This window comes from Procambarus clarkii, chromosome 16 (assembly GCF_040958095.1).
Source record: "Procambarus clarkii isolate CNS0578487 chromosome 16, FALCON_Pclarkii_2.0, whole genome shotgun sequence".
Classification (NCBI taxonomy): domain Eukaryota; kingdom Metazoa; phylum Arthropoda; class Malacostraca; order Decapoda; family Cambaridae; genus Procambarus; species Procambarus clarkii.
Window position 1 is genome coordinate 12784363 of NC_091165.1, and position 9147 is coordinate 12793509.

Consider the following 9147-nt stretch of genomic DNA (forward strand, 5'->3'; position numbering starts at 1 on the left):
TTCTAAATATATAAAAAAAAATTCAAAAACTGTTGGCATTCTTTCTAAGATCAGATATTATGTACCCCGCCCTGCCCTGGTGACTCTCTATTACTCCCTCATCTATCCATATCTCAACTATGGTATTTGTGCTTGGGGTTCTACTACCCAAAATCATTTACGTCCTCTAATTACTCAACACAAAGCTGCTATTAGGACAATATCCAACTCTGGCCCCAGACATCACTCGGTACCCTTACTCAAATCTCTGAATATGTTAGATATTAAGTCACTGCACATATATATGTCGTACCTAGTAGCCAGAACGCACTTCTCAGCCTACTATGCAAGGCCCAATTTGCCTAATAAGCCAAGTTTTCATGAATTAATTGTTTTTCGACTACCTAACCTAACCTAACCTAACTTTCTCGGCTACCTAACCTAACCTAAACTATAAAGATAGGTTAGGTTAGGTTAGGTAGGGTTGGTTAGGTTCGGTCATATATCTATGTTAGTTTTAACTCCAATAAAAAAAAATTGACCTCATACATAATGAAATTGGTAGCTTTATCATTTCATAAGAAAAAAATTAGAGAAAATATAATAATTCAGAAAAACTTGGCTTATTAGGCAAATCCGGCCTTGCATAGTAGGCAGAGAAGTGCGTTCTGGCTACTAGGTACGACATATATATATATATATATATATATATATATATATATATATATATATATATATATATATATATATATATATATATGTTACGAACACGGATCCAGCGTCCGAGCACGGAGCAGTGACAACTGCGCCATCTGTGGGTCAGCTCCCGAAACCCCCACCAAATGGACGACGACGCCTGGTGAGGACAAGGTGTACTGGCCACAAGGGCCAGTTTCCAGTCCGGTTCAGCTCACAACACCGCCGCTGTTGACCTCTGGTGAGGTGGTGCTCAGACTACAACGCCATCTATGGAGTGGATATGTCGGGCGTTTGTGTCTGAGCCTGTAAGTGAGGTGTTTTAGTGTCCCTGTTATTGATGACGTGTCTGCTTACAGAGTCGACCTGGGACTGCTGTGATGGAAGTTGAGTCAGTCTACCCAAGGCAGCCGTCTCCATACCTTGTGCTTAGCTGCAGCAGCTGTGAGTCGGCCCCCGGATGAACACTGTGGTGTTACCCTGCCAGTGAAGTGGCAGTTGAAAGGACCGTCGTTCCCGGGACCGACTGCTGGAGACGATTATCCACTGGGGTATTGAGGACAGGAGAGTGATTTGTGGTATCACACGAGGCTCCTGACTAGGGCGCTACCCTAGTATCGCTCGTGGAGTGGCCTGACCAGCGTTGCTGATCCGGAACCTGCCAGCAGACCTGCTGGACTTGTGGTTGACGGCCTCCACGGCGGTGCCCCCAGTGGACCTGTGTTTTGGCTGGCCTGTGTTTGGGGTAGACTCAGCTTGGTCGAAAGATTCGTCAAGAGACCACGAAAGCACCGAAGACTTGGCACCGAGAGTTTGGATCCAGAGTCTTCAGGAGAAGACAATTGTGTAAATAATTCCCTTGTGCAGTGTTAATACCCCTCCCCCTGTGTAATCTTATATTATTTATTGGTGATGGGAACAATTATACTCTTAAGTTCTTAACTATATTTCCCTTCCCCTTTTATTTTATTTGCGTCACGGATCTCATCCCTTGAAAGCCACTACTGGCTTGGGGCCGGATACAACTTCCTCTAACGACATCAGAGTACGAATCCCGTTGCGACCCGAGAGGGCCGTAACAATATACACACACATTAAAAGAAAAATCCGTAAGTTAAGCATATGTAACCAATACATAATCTAGCCAAAGTCATTTCCCACTGTCAGTCAATTATGGTGGTAGGATGATGGCCAAGGGGATGTATTACATTTAAGTGTGTGCAGTGTGTTACCAGTAACCTCAAACCAATGACCCTGCCATCAGGCTTGGAATGAAGAATGACTGGGTAGAAATCTGAATAAGGAATGCCTCATTTGGAAATAGGATGAGTGTGGATAGCATCCTTAACAGCAGTGTCTGCACATTCATTTAAGGCAATAGAATATAGCTGGGAACCGAGTAAAACTCATCTGTATTAAATCTGCTAGAGATGAGAAACAGTCACTGTTTTTATAATAATAATAATAATAATAATAATAATAATAATAATAATATTTTATTTAGGTAAGGTACATACATACAATAAATTTTTACAAAGATTGGTTGACTTATAGGTAGAGCTAGTTCATACAATGCCTAAAGCCACTATTACGCAAAGCGTTTCGGGCATGATAAACTTAAATGACAAGCTTAATACTAATTGAGCATAATGAGTAGATGAAAACAAGAAATGAAAACATAGATGAAAAAGCAGCACAAATACAAATATGTCGACAAACAGCGCTCTTTAAAGAAAAACAGACATTGGTTGACAATAGAAGGGTAAGGTAGGTTACAGGGATATTGTTGGTTATATATATATATATATATATATGAATGAAAACTCACACCCCAGAAGTGACTCGAACCCATACTCCCAGAAGCAACGCAACTGGTAACTACAGGGCGCCTTAATCCACTTGACCATCACGGATTAAGATTAAGGCGCCCTGTAGTTACCAGTTGCGTTGCTTCTGGGAGTATGGGTTCGAGTCACTTCTGGGGTGTGAGTTTTCATTCGCATATAGTCCTGGGGACCATTCAGGCTTGTTCGCATATATATATATATATATATATATATATATATATATATATATATATATATATATATATATATATATATATATATATATATATATAAAGGGTTATTGTCCCAGGATGCATAGGGTTAATAACTCTAGGGCCATGAGTGCACTGCAAGTCAACCACAATGACAAAGGAAAGTTAACATTGGGAAAGCAGTTGACGAAGTGCACAGAAGGTTACTTAATTCAAGATGTTAGTCTCCAGAGGCAAGCGGCACATACAGGTTTGGTCAGAAAAGACAAAGTAGCAGTCTGCACTGTCAGGAGACCAGAAGGCATGGCAGGATGTACAATATAGCCCTATTAAAAAAGCAGAGGTGCAACAGGTAAGCTGAGGGAACTTTATCATCAAATGCCCTAGACTTTTCAACTCTCCCTCTACACATGAGCGGCATAACTGGCCAACCTGTCTGTGTTCAAGAGAGAACTTGATAAACACCTTCAAAGGATACCTGGCCAACCAAGCTGTGATCCATGTCAGGCTGTAAGCTATCGAGTCAGTCTCGTTGACCAGACTACCAACCAGAGGACAGATCCACGAAGAAGTTACGCAAGCACTTACGAACCTGTACATCTTTTCTCAATCTTTGGCAGCTTTGTTTACAATACAATACAATACAATTTTATTTAGGTAAGGTACATACATACAATAAATATTTACAAAGATTGTTTGCCTTATAGGTATAGCTAGTACATACAATGCCTAAAGCCACTATTACGCAAAGCGTTTCGGGCATGATAAACTTAAAAGACAAGCTTAATACTAATTGAGCATAATGAGTAGAATGAAAACAAGAAATGAAAACATAGATGAAAAAGCAGCACAAATACAATTATGTCGACAAACAGCGCTCTTTAAAGAAAAAAAAACAGACATTGGTTGACAATAGAAGGGTAAGGTAGGTTACAGGGAATTTATTAGGTATAGCTTCGCTTTTAACTTAAACTGGTTGAGAGAGGTACAGTCTATAACATGGTTGGGAAGGTCATTCCACATTCTGGGCCCCTTGATTTGTAGAGCATTTCTAGTTTGATTAAGTCGTACTCTAGGAATATCAAAACTGTATTTATTTCTGGTGTGATGCTCATGGGTTCTGATACAACCTTCTATGAAGCTTTTGAGATCAGGATTGGCATTATAGTTTAGCGTTTTATATATGTATAATACACATGAGAGAATGTGCAGTGACTTAATGTCTAACATATTCAGAGATTTAAGCAGGGGTACCGAGTGATGACTGGGGCCAGAATTGGATATTGTCCTAATAGCAGCTTTGTGTTGAGTAATTAGAGGACGTAAGTGATTTTGGGTAGTAGAGCCCCAAGCACAAATACCATAGTTGAGATATGGATAGATAAGGGAGTAATAGAGAGTCACCAGGGCAGGGCGTGGTACATAATATCTGATCTTAGAAAGAATGCCCACAGTTTTTGAAACTTTTTTTGATATGTTTAGAATATGTCCCTGGAAATTAAGCTTGTTGTCAACGAGAATGCCAAGGAATTTGCCATCTAATTTGTTAAAATATTTGGGTATTGTTTATTTTGAGATTTATTTGATTAGAGGATTTATTGCCAATTTTTAAATTACAATTATTAAACAGTTAATGAGCTCCGAAGCACCAGGAGGATGATTATAACAATAACAACAGTTGATTCGGAGGTGTTAATGCTTGTAAACTGTTTAATAAATGTAATCAAAGCCGTCAAAGACTGAGGAAAGATATACACGTTTGTAAGTACTTGCGTAACTGCTTCGTGAATCTGGTCCCCTCCTTGGTGCCTCGTTGCCGTGGTGAGGGGCTCACGAACACCCCTCTGGGACCGGTGTGGGTTGCCTTTGCCCCCTCTTTGGGTGGTGTACATGCTGAAGGGCACCACGTAGGGGCCTTGTGAGCCATCGGACCACCCGCTGGAGGGGTCGCCTGTGAGGGGCCGCCCTGAGTGGATGGTTGGGTGTCCAGGCTGGGGCAATAGGGGGAATGGGGTCTTAGCACCTGTGTGGGAGAATGAACGATGTAGTAGGACTCCCTGTTGAAAAGGGGGAGCACCGCTGGGGACGACGCACCCATCCTGCACTGGCCCGCGCTCAGCCTTCCTGGATGCCCTGGTAGGTGGTATCCCTTGGTTCCAGGTCCCAAACTTTTGTTATCGTTTGATGCATGGATGACGACACGACTTCTCTTACCCAGGCTCATGGGGTGGGCGACCAGGCCCCTGAGTCGGACCGTCCTGGAAGACGGGAACTGTAGCCCCCTCTACAGGGCCCGGTTTAGGCCCAGACCGGACTCTTCCTCCCTGTTCCCCTCCCTTTTCTATGGTTGGGTCGAGCCCCAAGCCTGCTGTGGTGACCGCCTCGTCCCCTTGCACGGCTCCATCTCTTATTGTGACTACTGCGCCTTTTGACCAGTCTCTCTCTAAAGGTTCTCATCGCCGTCCCCGCCACGGCCGCTCTCGTATGCTCCCTTCCCATACTAATTCGTACCATGCTTTGTTTGGTCCTGCTACGTGGACTAAGTACTTTGACCTCCATTCTTTAGATTCGACTCCTCCTGACGATTTTTCCCTTCATAGGCATCTTGTTGATTCAGGTGATGCCTCTGTTACCTTCAACCCCACCCGTCTTGGTACCTGTGTCGTTGCTGCTCCTTGTCACGATGCAACCACCCGCTTGGCCGTCTTATCCTGCCTTGGCGAGACCCCTGTTCCGGTCTCCAAGAATGCTCGGTTAAATGCCAGTGTTGGCACTGTTCTCCTCCCGCACCATGTTGCGACCGGTGTTAGGAATCTAAAAGACTGCCACGAGGATATCAAGCATATCCTCGAGGCCCAGAGTCTGTCCTCCAGGTGGATACGTTTACTCGTCCCCCTCGTGGTCGTCGCCGTCTGCCCCTTCGGGTTGTGAAGGGGCAGCCGAAGGGGCACCTTTGATGGTAAGACCCTTCCACCCTCTGTCATTCTTGCTGGTGCCAGATGCTCCGTTCATGAGTATATTCCATCTCTTCGGCTCTGCAATAAGTGCTGGAGGTTTGGGCATGGTGCCCTCAAATGCTCTAGTCCTGTCTCTCTCTGTCCCATGTGCGGAGGCGAGAGTCACTCTAAGTTAAAGTGCACTTCTCCCTAGGCCCGCTGTCTCAATTGTGGTGAGGCCCACCCTACCTTTTCCCGTACGTGTATACGTTACAAACTTGAGGCGGCCGTCCTCAACTTGAAGCACCGGGACCGTTTGTCTTTTCCTGAGGCTCGGCGCCAAGTTCATCGTCCCCCCTCTTTCGCTGGCGTCTCCTATGTTCGCGTGGTGCGCTCTGCCTCTCCTCGTCCTTCCCACATTCCTCAGTCTCACAACCGTTTCCAAGCCTTAGACCCGGACAAGCCCACCACCACCTGCCCTGTTTCTCTCTGTTCTGTCCCGGAGGGTCCCCCTCCTGGTTCTCTGTCTACGGAAGCACCTCAAGGGTTCCCCTTCTTTCTACCCAGTCTGTCATGTCTTCTGTGTCTTCTTTCTCCTCTCCCTCGGGTCCTCCTTCCTGTCATTCTCCTCCGTCTCTTGGCTCTCCACGCCGCCTGACTGTGCGGGCCGATGTCTATCGCTCTCCCGGTGGTCATATTGTTCGCTCTCGCTCTTCTTCTCCTATCGAGACGCTGGAGTTTGTTACCCAGTACATTTCTGCTGGGACACCTGTCTCTTTGAGTCAGAAACGGAAACCTGGCTCCTCTCCTTCCTCCTCCCCGGTGGGTAAGAACGCTTCACTTTCTTCTTCGCCCCCTATTTCTGATTCTGTTCCTCCCACTTCGGTGGTGGAGCCCCCTGTTCCTACTGTGGAGGTTTCTTTCGCCCCCGGTTCAATCTGGGTTACTGCCCATGCTGAGGTGTGCTCCCCTCTTTCTGCCCCTCCTCCTCCTCCAGACCCTGCTCGTCCACCTCTGGTCTGTCCTCCCGCTTCTTTCCCTCCTTCTTTACTCAGTTTACCCATGCCCCCTAACCCTGACTTCGTTGACCTTGTGCTTCTTTAACGTGCTGTGTTCCTTTTTCACCTTTGTTTCTTCTTTGCTCTCTATTGCTGTCCTTTCTCTTTTTGCCGATGTCTATTCTTCAATGGAACATCCGTGGATATTATGCCAATTTCCTTGACCTCCAACTTCTAATTTCACAGTTTTCGCCCCTTTGTGTCTGTCTCCAGGAACCGATGCTTGGTGCTCGTCCTGCAGGTCGCTTCCGTGGTTATTCTTTTCTCTCCCTCTCCTCCCCAGCTGTCGCTGGGGCCCTAACTCTTCTGCTCTCTTGATTCGCTCCGATGTTCCCTTCGTCCCCTTACTTTTTTCTTCGCCTCTCCACTGTTCTGCTGCCCGTGTCTTTGTGCGCAAATGGTATACGATTTGTTCCGTTTATCTCCCCCCCCCCCCCCACTGTCCCACTTTCTCTTCCTGATCTTAAACACCTCCTAGACTCCTTGTCGGAGCCTGTGCTCCTGCTAGGTGATTTTAATTGTCGTCATGCCCTTTGGGGTGATGTGCTGACAAACACCCGGGGTCGCCTCCTTGAACCTTTCATCCTCTCTTCTTCTCTGTCCCTTCTAAATTCTAGTGAGCCCACTCATTTGGACTCTCGGACTCGCTCCCTTTCCTGTCTCGATCTTTCTCTGTGCTCATCATCCCTTTCCTTAGATTTCGGGTGGCGGGTCCTTGATGACCTCCATGGCAGTGACCATTTTTCTATCCTTGTTACTTTTTTCTCTTTTCACCCTTCTCTCTCCTTCCCTAGGTGGCGGTTTGCCGAGGCTGACTGGCGCCTCTTTACTCTCCGTGCTACTATTTCCGACCTCTCCGTTCTAACTCTCCCTCGCGCCCTCCTTCTTTTTTATGACACTGTCTTTGATGCTGCCCTCCGCTCTTCCTCTCGGGGAACGCGGAAGTGCGTTCCCTGGTGGAATGCTGACTGTGCTCGGGCTGTCCGCTGTAAGCGTGCAGCCTGGAAGAGACATCGCCGCCGGCAGACGGTTGAGTCTTTTGTTTTGTTTCAGAAGGCGAGTGCGGTGGCCCGTAGGACCATCCGTGCGGCTAAACGTTTTTGCTGGATATCTTATGTCTCCACCGTTACGTCCGAAACTTCTCTACCATTGGTCTGGAAGCGTATCCGCAATCTTGCGGATAAGTTCGTTCCCAATGTCTAGCCGGTCCTTCGCCTCCGTGGTGCTCTTGTGGCGGACCCGTTGTAGGTCGCGACCGAACTGGGTTCCCACTTTTCATCTGTTAGTTCTGGTTCTCATCTTCCCTAATCCTTCCTTCTTCGTAAGCCTATTCTTGAATCCCGTCCTTTAAGTTTCTGTACGCTTTCCCTATAATGATCCCTTCGCTCTCTCTGAGCTTCAGTCTGCCCTGGCCCTCTGCGGTTCTACGGCGGCGGGCTCCGATGGCATTCATTATGAAATGCTTCGCCATCTCCCCCACCCCGTGAACGTCTCAGTATTTACTGAGTCTGTACAATCGGGTCTGGGAGTCGTCGTCAGTCCCTGAGGACTGGCTTGATGCTGTTGTCCTCCCTGTTCGGAAACCAGGGTCTGTCGGGTCATCCCCCAAGGACTTCTGCCTTATTGCCCTCACGAGTTGTGTCTGCAAGCTCCTTGAACGTATGGTTAGCGTTCGTTTGATGTGGTTCTTAGAACACTATTACCACCTCTCCCCGTCTCAGTTTGGTTTTCGCAAGTGCCGCAGCACAATAGATGTCCTGGTGAACTTGGAGGTCTATATTCGTACTGCTTTTGCTGCAAAGACCTCCGTTGTTGCCGTTCTTTTTGACCTGGAAAAGGCTTACGACACTATCTGGCGGTATCATATTCTGTCTCAACTTCATTCTTTTGGCCTTCGTGGGAATCTCCCTCTCTTCCTCCAGAGTTTCCTCTCTTGTCGTTCCTTTCGTGTGCGGCTTGGTACCTCTCTCTCTGCCCCTTTTAGGCAGTATGAGAGTGCATGTACCCCAGGGTAGTGTTCTGAGCACTACTCTATTTCTAGTTGCCCTCAACGGTCTTCTTTCCTCCCTTCCTTCTGGCGTCTTCTCCGCTCTCTATGTTGACGATCTTACCCTTTGCTGCCAGGGTGATGATTCGCCTCTCCTTCAACGGCGGCTTCAACTTGCGATGATGCCGTGTCGTCTTGGGCCACCGATCATGGCTTCAATTTCTCTGCGTCTAAGACTTGTGCTATGACATTTACTCGGAAGCATGTTGTTCTTCGTCCCTCTTTGTCGCTATATGGTCATCCCCTTGTGTACAGGGATTCCGCTAAGCTTTTGGGGTTAATCTTTGACACTCGTTTGTCTTGGTCGTCCCATATCTCTTACCTCCGAGTTGAATGCTCTATGCCCTAAACCTACTTAAGGTTTTGTCCCATACTTCTTGGGAAGCGGATAGG